The sequence below is a fragment of the Orycteropus afer genome, unplaced genomic scaffold (genome assembly GCF_000298275.1).
Source record: "Orycteropus afer afer isolate SDZICR_OR568_19922 unplaced genomic scaffold, OryAfe1.0 scaffold00093, whole genome shotgun sequence".
In the NCBI taxonomy this organism is placed as follows: Eukaryota; Metazoa; Chordata; class Mammalia; order Tubulidentata; family Orycteropodidae; genus Orycteropus; species Orycteropus afer.
In genome coordinates, this window is record NW_006921680.1 from 5,255,200 (window position 1) to 5,267,071 (window position 11,872).

Here is an 11,872-nt window from a genome sequence, read left to right on the forward strand (position 1 = left end):
GTTTCCGAGGCAGTATCACTACGGAAGTAGGATTGCCCAACCTTCCTTCCGAGGAGTGGCTGGTGGGTTTGAACCGCCAGCCGTCTGGTTAGAAGGCAAGTGTCTTAGCCACTATGCTACCAGAGCTCCCTTGATTAGTATAGCACATACTTAAATTGGAAATTGCTTAAGAGTTTAAGAGAGTTAGCTGTGAGAGCAACAGCTTAGTTTAAACACATACTAAGCTTAAGATTCACTGCTTGTTTGTCAATTTGATGTACTGTGGTGGCTTGTGTGTTGCTGTGATCTGGAGACTATGCAATAGGTATTTCAAATACCATCAGGATCACCTATGGTGGACAGGTTTCAGCCGAGCTTCCAGACTAAGACAGACTGGGAAGAAGGATGGGTTCATCCAATTCCAAAAAAATTGACCAGCAAAAACCTTATGAATAACAGTGAAACAGTCTGATATATTACTGGAAGACACTCAAAATAGTATAACAAAGAAAACACAATTTATACACTGCTCATTTATACTAATGCACCCAATATCTGAGGGCATATTCACCTCAGATTTATCTTGGTCTTCTTCTATTCAGTACCTAACATAGTGTTATACATGTACAAAAAAACACAATAGATGTTTTAAAAACAAGTACACATATTATAGGAACTGTCCACTAGAATCAATTGGGAAGAGCTGCATCCTCAAAGTAGAGTTGACCTTAATGACGTGGATGAAATAAAGCTTATGAGTCCTTCATTTGCTTATGGGGCATGATTCAAAATGGGATGAAACAGCTGCATATATCCATTAATAATCAGAATCTAGGAAAATTGTAGGTTGTCAGAAATGAAATGGAACACATAAAGATCTATATCATAGGCATTGTTGTTGTTGTTGTTGTTATGTGCCCTCAAGTCGGCCCCGACTCATAGCGACCCCTCCTTGGGTTTCCGAGGTGGTATCACTGCGGAAGTAGATTGCCCAACTTTCCTTCCGAGGAGTGGCTAGTGGATAGTGAGCTGAAATGGAGTGGTATTGTCCATTTTGAATCAGACAAACATACAATCTACTATGATGGAAATGACAAATTGAAGAAGAATGGCATTGCAATCATCATCAAAAAGAATATCTCAAGATCTATCCTGAAGCACAATGCTGTCAGTGTTAGGATAATATCCATATGCCTACAAGGAAGACCAGTTAATACTACTATAATTCAAATTTACACAACAACTACTAAAACCAAAGAGGAAGAAATTGAAGATTTTTACCAAATTCTGCAGTCTGAAATTGACCAAGCATGCAATTAAGATGTATTGATAATTATTGGTGATTGGAATGCAAAAGTTGGAAACAAAGAAGAATCATCGGTAGTTGGAAAATACAGCCTTGATAGTAGAGATGACACTGGAGATCATGTGATAGAATTTTGCAAGAACAATGACTTACTTACTCATTGCAGATACCTTTTTTCAGCAACATAAATGGTTGCTATACAGGTGGACTTCACCAGATGAAATACACAGAAATCAAATTGACTACATCTGTGGAAAGAGCCAATGGAGAAGATCAGTATCATCAATCAAAAAAAGGCCAGGAGCTGACTGTGGAACAGACTGTCAATTGCTCATAGATAAGTTAAAGTTGAAGCTACAGAAAATTAAAACAGGTCCATGAGAGCCAAAATAGGACCTTGCTTATATCTCACCTGAATTTAGAAACCATCTGAAGAATAGATCTGATGGATTGAACACCAATAGCCAAAGACCAGGTGAGTTGTGGGACGATATCAAGAACATCATATATTAAGAAAACAAGCCATTATTTAAAAGACAGAAAAGGAAGAAAAGACCAAAATAGATGTCAGAAGAGACTCTGAAACATGCTCTTAAAAGTCGAGTAGATAAAACAAATGGAAAAATGCTGAAATAAAAAAACTAAACTAAAGATTTCAAAGGGCAGCTCCAGAAGACAGAGTAAAATGTTATACTGAAAGTCCTGGAGCTAGAAACCAAAGGGAAAGAACATACTCATCATTTCTCAAGCTGAAGGAACTTAGACAAAAATCAAGCCTTGAGTTGCTTCTATGAGCAAAATATTAAACGATGCAGGAAGCCACAAAAGATGATGGAAGGAATACACAGAGTCACTGTACCAGAAAGAATTGGTCTATGTTTATCTATTTCAGGAGGTAGCATATGGTCAAGGACCAATGGTATTGAAGGAAGAAGTTGAAGCTGCACTGAAGGAATTGGTGAAAAACAAGGCTCCAGGAATTGACAGAACACCCATTGAGATGTTTCAACAAAGGAATGCAGCACTGGAGACTCTTACTCAATTATACGAAGAAATTTGAAAGACAACTACCTGGTCAACTGACTGGAAAAGATTGATATTTGTGCCCATGCCAAAGAAAGCTGATCCAACAGAATGTGGAAATTATTGAACATATATAATAAATATCACATGCAAGTAAAATCTTGCTGAAGATAATTTAAAAAATGGTTGTAGCAATATATTGTCAGGTAACTTCCAGAAATGCAAGCTGGATTCAGAAGAGTACATGGAATGAGGGATATCATTGCTGATGTCAGATGGATCTTAGCTGAAAGCCAAGAATACCAGAAAGGTGTTTACCTCTGTTTTATTGACTATGCAAAGGCATTTTTGACTGTGTCAATCAAAACAAATTATGGATAACATTGAGAAGAATGAGAATTCTAGAACACTTAATTGTTCTCATGAGGAACCTGTACATAGACCAAGTCTGTCATTCAAATAGAACAAGGGGATACTTCATAGTTTAAAATCAGGAAGGGTGTGTATCATGGTTGTATCCTTTCACCATATTTATTCAATCTGTATACTAAGCAAATAAGCCAATAAGCTGGACTATAGAAGAACATAGCATCAAGTTTGGAGGAAGAGCAATTAACAATCTGCGAATGCAGGTGACACAACCTTATTTGCTGAAAGTGAAGACAACTTGAAGCATTTACTGATGAAGATCAAAGCCTATAGTCTTCAGTATGGATTACATCTCAATATAAGGGAAACAAAAATCCTCATAACTGGGGCAATAAGCAACATCATGCTAAACAGAGAAAAGATTGAAGTTGTCAGGGATTTCATTTTACTTGGATCCACAATCAACACCCACAGAAGCAGCAGTCAAGAAACTAGACATCATACTGCACTGGGAAAATCTGCAAAAGTCCTATTCAAGTGTTAAGAAGCAAAGATGTCACTTTGAAGACTAAGGTGCACCTGACTCAAGCCATAGTATTTTCAGTCTTCTCATATGCATGTGGAAACTGGACAATGAATAAGGAAAACCAAAGAAGAGCTGATGCCTTTGAATTGTGGTGATGGTGAATACTGAAAATATCATGGACTGTCAAGAAGAATGAAGAAATATGTCCTGGAAGAAGTGTAGCTGGAATGTTCCTTGGAAATGAGAATGGCCAGACTTTTTCTCATCTGTTTTGGTCATGTTTTTAGAAAGGACCATTCCCTGGAGAAGAATGTCATGCTCGGTAAAGCAGAGTGTCATTGAAAAAGGGGAAGACCCCCAACAAGATGAACTGACACAGTTGCTGCAACAATGGACTCAAGCATAGCAAGGATTTTGTGGATGGCACAGGACTGGGCAGTGTTTCATTGTGTTGTACATAGGGTTGCTATGAGTTGGAGCTGACTGCATGGCACCTAAAAACAAGCTTAAGATAGATTTTTTTTTTTTTGCTTGTATGAAGTGTGAGGATTGTCATCAATTGAATTGTGTCCCCCCAAAATACATGTCAATTGGCTGACTATGATTCTCAGTCGTTTGGCGTGATGTAATGATGTAATCATACCCCATAATTTGATCCAATGTGATCAGCCAGTCAACTGTAAGGGGATATGAGTGGGCTGCAACACTCTTACTCAGGTCATAGCCCTCATATGATGCAAGGGGAGTTTTTCTGGGATGTGGCCTGTATCACCTTGTACCTTACAAGAGACAAAAGGAGAGAGAAGCTAGCAGAGAGAGAGAGAGAAGGACCTCAGTACCACCAAGAAAGAAGAGCAGGGAGCAGAGCACATCCTTTGGACCTGGGGTTCCTGAGCTACGAACTTCGTGTGTTGATGTCAACACATAAAGATCTCCAAGGACTGTTGGGGCCACATATGCTGAAAGGAGATAAGGACCTTCCCCGTAAACTGTCAGCCAACATAGAGGGAAAGTCTTCCCCTAGAGCTGACACCCTGGATTCTGATCTAGCCTCCTAATCTGTGAGAGAATAAATTTTTGTTTGTTAAAGCCACCCCCATGCAGTTTTCCTGTCATAGACAGATCTGCCATCCATCCGCCACAAGTTGAGATAAAAGAATGTGTGGGGCTTTGTGCTTCATATTTACTTCAAGTCTTTGTTTCTCAGTGTACCATTAAAGGGAATGCAACTTCAAGTTTATATTTCCTCAATTTAGTTTAGTTTTAGAATCAACAACTGTTGTTAGGTGCCATTAAGTCAGCTCTGACTCATAATGACGCTGTGTACAACAGAACAAAACACCACCTAGTCTTGTGTCATCCTCACCATCCTTGCTGTGCTCAAACCTGTTGTTGCAGCCACTGTGTCAATCCATCTTGTTAAGGGTCTTCCCCTTTTTCTCTGACCCTCCATTATACCATGATTTCCTACTCCAGGGACTGGTCCTTTCTGACAATATGACCAAAGTAGGTGAGATGCAATCTGGCTGTTTTCACCTTTAAGGAGCATTCCAGCTGTACTTCTTCCAAGACAGATTTGTTTGTTCTTCTGGCAGTCCAGGGTCTTTTCAGTATTCTTTGCCAACACCATAATTCAAATACATTAATCCTTCATTCTTCCTTATTGACTGTCCAGTTTTCAGATGCATATAGGGCTATTGAGTGTCATGGCTTGGGTCAGGCACCTTAGTTTTCAAAGTGATATTTTTATGCTTTTACACTAAAAAGGTCTTTTGCAGAAGATTTGCTCAGTACAATACAGCATCTGATTTGTTGACTGCTGTTTAGGTGGATGTTGATTGTTGATCCAAGTAAAATGAAATCCCTGATAACTTCAATCTTTTCTCTATTTATCATGATATTCCTTACTGGTCCAGTTGTGAGAAGTTTTGTTTTCTTTATGTTGAGGTATAATCCATACTGAAAGCTGTTATTGCTGATTTTCATCCATAAATGTTTCAAGTCATCTTCACCTTCAGCAAGCAAGGTTGTATCATCTGCATATCGCAGGTTGTTAATGAGTCTTCCTCCAGTCTTGATACCACATTCTTCTTCATATAGTCCAGCTTCTCAGATTATTTGCTCAACATATGAATTGAATAAGTAAGGTGAAAGGATACAACCCTGACACATACCTTTCCTGATTTTAAACCATTCAGTATCCCCTTTTCTGTTTGAAGAACTGTTTCTTGGTCTATGTACAAGTTCCTTATGAGCACAATGAAGTGTTCGGGAATTCCCATTGTTCAAAATCAATAATTAGCTCATCTAATTTCCTATTTGTTTTCTTATGAGAAAACATCCTCATCACTTGTTACTACAAAAAACAAATGCAAATAAAAAACATTTCAAATAGAGTATAACACATCATTTGATAAAGATTTATTAAACAAAGGAGATTTGTGTATGTTTATTTCGATTTAAAAGGAGACACAATTTTAACTCTGACCAAAATCTTGGAAATCTGAACATGTTTTAGGACTTTGTTTATTGAAGATTTTAAAGTGTCTCTGACAGAATCTTCCCTGTTAGCACCAGAAATTGATACCTCCTTTTTCTCCTTAAAAAAATAATAAGTCTTCATATGGAACATACTACTGGAGAAAGATGGATTGCTTTGCTTAGATCTTAACATAAAAAGTCCAAAGAAAATAACCTTGGAGTTACAAAACTTAAACCCATTGCCATCAAGTCAGTCTGACTCATAGCGATCCTATAGAGCAAAGTTGAACTGCCTATAGGGTTTTCAAAGCTGCAGTCTTTACAGAAGCAGACTGCCACCTCTTTCTCCCTTGGAACCTCTAGTGGGTTAGAACTGCTGACCTTTAGGTTAGCAGCTGAGCAATTAACCACTGTGTAGCCAGGGCTCTTTTTCAGAAGCTTTGCTCCCTCTCAAAAAAAAAAAAAAAGAAAGAAAGAAATCATTGCCATGGAGTCCATTCCAACCTATAGAGTGACCTTATGGGACAGGGTAGAATTGCTCCATAGGGTTTCCAAGGTTTTAAATCTTTGCAGAAGCAAGCTGTCACATATTTCTCAGCAGCTGAGCACTTAAGCACTGCACTATCAGGGTTCCTTTTTCTCTCATGGAGGAGCTGGTAGGTTAGAACTGCCACCCTTCTGGTTAGAAGCTGAGTGCTTAACCATTGCACCACCAAGGCTCTTTTCAGAGATTTACAGAGACAAATTACAAATTAGAAATCCGAAATTGGGTACTGCGGCTGTTATGTTTTACCATTCACTATTTTGGTGGAATAAAAAGTCATTTTAACTGTACAGCTTAACTGAATTTTGACTGAACTTAGTTTAACCAATAACTGTGATCTTGGCAATAGGATAGAGGAGAAATTTAATAATAAAAATGATACATTGCATGCCACATTTATTGGCAGCTACTACCATCTTTATGCCCAGAAAACTTTGCCCATGGATATATCTAATAATGTTAACGTTTGTTAATTAAGGTTTTGCTAATGGCTATAACAAATAAACTTCAAAATTTCAGTGGCTTACCACAGTAGGAATTTATGTTTCATTAATATAACATCCAAGGTAGGTGTTCCTGGACTTTCATGGAATCCAGGCTCACCTTATATTCAAAACAAACCAACAAAAGGAAAAAAAAACAACCAAACCAGTAGCCATTGTGTCTGTTCTTACTCATGGCAACCTCATATGTGTCAGAGTGGAACTGTAATTCATACGGTTTTTTGTTGTTGTTCTTGTTGTTGAAATGGCAAATGTTTTATTGCATATATACTTACCACACACACACACACACACACACACACACACACAAGTCAATGGCCAGGAATAGGCCTGAGAGACCCAGAGTACTAGCTAACTTGTGAAAGTCAGTCTTCCATCCTTGTCCCTTTGTTTGTGATAGGACCTAGTGGCTTTGTCTTCTAACCCTTCTGAGTCTAGGCAGCTGGGAAAGTGTGTGGCTCCCCAGGGAAACCAATTCAAGGGTCCCATCCTAGGGGTGCCTGGGGCAGAAGTGGTTTTGAGAATTCCAGGAGATGGCAGAGTCTATCAGGGGACTGTTCTTTCTTCTAAGAGGATGCTCACAAAAGAAATATCCTGTCCTAACTCTAGAGACCATTGCAAGAAAATGAACAAACAAGACGACTGGGCTTTCTGGCTGGGTTGGTGTTTGCAGGGTGTGGGAGGAGAGAAGACTTCTTGTTCAGTCCTCTGATCCTGCATCAGACCTTTAAGCCTCTTGAAGCCTAATTCCTCAGCCATCTCCTGGGGGGAGGGAGAGGGGTGAGGTTTGATGGAATTACTGAGGAAGTTGTTGTTGTTATGTGCCATTGAAGCATTTGCTAAATTGGGCCTTCCTGTTTCTGCTCCTCACTGGCTCTTCCTCCTTTTCCACCTTCTTTCTCCTCCAGAAGTCATGGATTAGCTCCCCAAACATTCATTTTTAAAAAAAATATTATGTTTTAGCTGAAAATTTTAGCGTAGGGTTTTCAATAGCTTATTTTTCAGAAATAGATCACCAGGCCTTTCTTTCAAGGCATCTCTTAGTGGGCTCAAACCTCCAACATTTTAGTTAGCAACTGAATATGTTAATAGTTGGCACCACCCAGGGACCCTTCCATACTGGGACTCTTTACTTGATAGGGATCTGAGGGTCCTCTATGTTCAGACAGGAGAGAGAGGATGACACAGCCTCTTCTCATCCACCTTGGCTTCTAAGTGAGAAACATTAATTGTGCTATATTCCAGTGGTAAGAATCAGTCATATGTCCCCACATAGATGCAAGGGTTAGTGGGCAACTGCTTTCTAGCAAAAGATAAAAAAGTTTTGCTGAATTCACAGGCAGGGTAGTCACAAATTTTGTTAGAGATTAAGTTATCTAAGGAGCTCTGGTAGCATAGTGGCTAAAGCACTTGACTGCTAACCAGAAGGCTGGCGGTTCAAACCCACCAGCCACTCCTCAGAAGGAAGGTTGGGCAATCCTACTTCCGTAGTGATACTGCCTCGGAAACCCAAGGAGGGGTCGCTATGAGTCGGGGTCAAGTTGATGGCACATAACAACAACAACAACTGCATAGTTAGAACTAGTCACACCAGATCAGAAAAGATACTGTGAAAAGTCCAATTGTGATTTGATTTAAAAAGCTGTGTTGTTTTGGAGAAAATCTTTCATGCCTACCACCTGGACATGTTATAAGCATGCCTTGAGAGAGAGAATGAGTATATGATGGTAATAAACACTAGCCAGTGTACCACTACTAATTAGTGATTTATAAATTATTTGTTTGTTATAGGCATAGTCTATGAATGGCTCTGTTGAGTTATTCTGTGAATCCAGCAAACCTACCCACATTAAAATTTTTTTTTTGCATATCCCTTCTAAGAGGAAATGGGAATTTATGCAAAAGTACTTCTGATTGTTTTACTTGCCTGTAAACATTTGAGCTGATGATGTACTGCTATAAGGAAATTGTCTTCTGACAAATGTATTAGCCTACCAAAACCAAACCCACTGCCATCGAGTCAATTCTGATTTATAGCCACCCGTTAGGACAGAGTAGAACTTCCCCATAGGGTTTCCAAGGCTGTAAATCTTTACGAAGGCAGACTGCCTCACCTTTCTCCTGTGTTGCAGGAGTGAGTTTGAACTGCCAATCATTTGGTTAGCACTTGCTTTAACCACTATGCTTTAACCAGAACTCCCTATTAACCTACAGCATAATGAAATATCCAAAACTTTTGGGCACAGAGCCATAAGGTTGGTGTTCATGAAATAGCTCCTACATGCAAATCAATAGATTGATTTTCTGCCTCTTTGTTACCCTAGGCTAATAGCCCTCATCGTTCTCACCTGTAAAATAAGACTTGCAAACAAGTGATCTAGGTTTGGTTTTTATAGTACTAGGTTTTTTGTTTTTTTTTTATTTTTTCAGTCTATACGTAGAAGACTCTGGAATTTAAAGAAAGAGAAAGATTCCAAAAGGTTCATCATATAAGGGAGTAGCCAGAAGGGTTAGTAAGTGCTTAGGGAGGGGCATCACCTGAGAATTTATTTTCAGATAAAAGATATGTAAAATGTAAATAAACCTTAGAATGATGTTGTAATTGCCTGGCAGTTTGGGGACTATCAGGATATTATTGTGCCTTTAAAGCATTTGTAAATTGACTCTAACTTACACCGTTCTTATGTTTGCACCAATAATTTCCCTTCCTTTTGCTTAAAGAGTGTGGTTCCCTGTATTAGGAAATATAGGAGATTGTTTGGTGTTGGGGGAAAATCTAAGTAGTCCATATTGTGTTGAATGTGAACATCCCTGAACCCTGGGTGCTCTGTGAGAGCAGCCAAGCCTTCTGAAAGAAAAAAAAAAAAAAAAAAAGCATTGACTTTCAGCCTGTGCATTGATTACTTCAGCTAGCTTGTAAATGCACAGACCACTTTTCAGCTACCCATTCTATACCAGGAACCAATTCTAGTTTTAAAATTGAACAATTTCACTCCTATGTAATACTGCTTTTCCTTTGTGATGTCTTTGTATGGCATATTAAGTATTATTTTAATTTAAAATAATTTAGTATCTGGCATATAGTGAGTACTTTCCCTGTAGTGTCATCTTTTCAAGGCTGTGTTGATTCTTTTTGGATAACTTTGAACTGATAGAAGCTCTATTGGCACCGTGGTATAAGCCACTTTGCTACGAACCAAAAGGTCCAAGGTTTGCTTAACTGGAGAAAGATGAGGTAATCTGCTTCCATAAAGATTTATAGCCTTGGAAACCCTACAGGGGTCACTATGAGTCGGAATGGACTTCATGGCAGTGGGCTTTGGTTTTCAACTGATACTAAGACCTCTACACAAATAGTTATTAGCATCCACTAGGTGTGAGGGATCTTTACTGTGTGTATTAGTAGATATTATGACATATATAGAAAAGTATCTAATGGTACAGAAAGGGAAGGTATCTGTCTATGAGTGATTGATTATATTGCTAGGAAGGCTGGCTGTCTTTTATGATAGATGGAATCAATGTTGCAACATTGATTAGATGTGAGGGTAACCAGGGTGGCTTTTTGGTCTAAAAACTTTACAAGCTGTTTAAACAAAAACAAAAAACTCACTGCCATCAAGTCAATTTTTGAAACTCCATTGTAGTATTCCGTTCACTTTGCTTTGCTTTATGGTTGCCTCATTTAAAATATATTGTTTGAACCTGTAATATATTAAACTCGTTATTAATCTTTAACACCTGGCTGTGAGTGACTTTGTGAGACTGCTCTGTGACAGTTAATAAGGTATGACAAGGCCTGGGACCTGGCAGGAAGAAGCTGTCCTGACTCTCAGCAAAGGTTCTTTGCTTTCCATCTGGTCCTCCAGCTGGGTCCAGAGTTGGGCTGACTGTTCCTGTAACTGTATTTGGCAAGAAAAGCACTAGAAGGAGGCATGGAAAATCCTTTTCTCTTTGGGACAGCTGGGGTAAGATTGAGTCTTTTAAAGAAATTGTTACTAGGAGACTGTTGAGAAAGGAAAATAAACTACAGTGTATGGAAATAAAGAGGAATGTATGTACAGTACAGATTTTGTATTTTTCAGAACTATAGTTCACACTGAGATTGGCTTGACTGGTTCCTTGACTTAACCATTATTTTGGTTACTTTGTGCTGCTCTAACAGAAAATACCACAAATAGGTGGCTTTAAGAAACGGGTTTATTTTCCTGCAGTTCTGGAGGCTGGACGCCAGAGTTCAATGTTCCAAGCTCTGTGGGCTGGATGAAAGCCCCCAGCCCATTGGAGCTAGAGGTGGCTCTTCACTCAGGCAGCTGCTGGGTGCTGAGGCTAACAAGCCCAAGGTCAACACATAAAATGGCACAGTTCTAGTATTACCAAACAACACAGCAGGCCACAAGTTCAAGTCCAAAGACAGGCCCAAGGTCATTGGGAAATATGGTAGGTTGCTAAATAAAGAGTTGGCAACATGCAGTGTCCAAGTGTGCCAAAAAAACTACAGACCATTCCCAAAGCTTCTCCTTATATACTGGAAGCAAACCATATCCCTAAAGTAGCTACTCAGATGCTTGAGGCAAATTCCACCATGGAGTTGATTATCAGTCTTATTATGGGGAATAACTACATCCAGCTGCCCAACCACTCAAAACCAGGTCCAACCAAGTTGACACACAACTACACAACCATGTTATTGCAAAGTGACCCCCTAAATTCCCTATTTATATAACCATGTCATCTTTCCTCTGAGTGGTGAGACTGTATACTGTAAATTGATTAAAGTTTTCCTAGCCCTACCCTACCTCAAGAAAATAGCTTTACAAGCTATTCACTAGATACCATTCTTCCTTGCTTAGGAATTGTGAATGGTCAGTACTTGGACAAAAGAAGAATACACTTAGAATTTAGAGACCTTTCCAGACTAATAGGAATGGAGGGAAATGTGGCAGCTGAAGAGGGGTCAGAGAAGTGAGGGCTGACTAACTTTCTATCTTAGTTTTACTTAGGTTTTGCTATACACAACAACCTTTGCATTCTTATCAGATTTATTTCTGTAAAAGTTATATGCTTTAATTCTTATTTTATTTTATATTTATGATCTACTTAAAAAACTTTTTTTTTATTGTGATTTGGGTGAAGATTTA

The 11,872-nt window shown here is 38.9% G+C and overlaps 1 protein-coding gene across 1 annotated transcript in view; it reads left to right on the top strand.

Moving 5' to 3' along the window:
- MCTP1 (multiple C2 and transmembrane domain containing 1) overlaps positions 1–11,872 on the top strand; it is an 894,856-nt gene that overhangs the window by 270,931 nt on the left and 612,053 nt on the right. The window lies entirely within an intron of this gene.